Below are 626 nucleotides of genomic sequence, written 5' to 3' on the forward strand. Positions count from 1 at the left end.
CGCGACAGCCTCACCGCCAGGCCCGACAGGGCCGCCGCCGCCGCTGCCGCCGACAAGGCCGCCGACGCCGCCATGGGCCGGGCTGACGCAGGCCCTGCTGACCCGCAAGGGCAAGATCGAGCGGGCAGGTGGACGCGAGGCCTGCAGTGGCCCGCCGGCCCCGGCGCACTCCCGCCCCGCCCCGCGTCTCCTCAGAGGCTGGGCTCAGGCCGCCGCACCTGGCGCAGCCACCGCGACTCCTCTGCCCCCGGGCCGCTCCGCCCCTACGTAGCCACGCCCCTTGCCGGGATCCACAGAGCTGCTGCGGCGGATATAGCCCCGCCCACGGCACGCACAACTCTGCCAAGCCCCGCCCACAACACCACACACCCGCAAGCCCAGGCTCCTAAGAGCGGAGCGGGAAGGCCTGAGACCATTGGAAGACGATGCTCCCCTGGAGGGCAGTGCAGGGCTGCAGCACCTGGGCCGTGGCGCTGATTATGTACTGAAGGCCTATCCGAAGGCCCCACCCACTACACCATCCCCCACTGTGTCTTGTAGAATTTTGTAGCTTTAGGAACATCATTTTACTACAGACTGCAACTCATCGACACCAGGGAGTTAACCAATATCATAGAAACTCCAAG

The sequence above is a fragment of the Hipposideros armiger genome, unplaced genomic scaffold (genome assembly GCF_001890085.2).
Source record: "Hipposideros armiger isolate ML-2016 unplaced genomic scaffold, ASM189008v1 scaffold_505, whole genome shotgun sequence".
In the NCBI taxonomy this organism is placed as follows: Eukaryota; Metazoa; Chordata; class Mammalia; order Chiroptera; family Hipposideridae; genus Hipposideros; species Hipposideros armiger.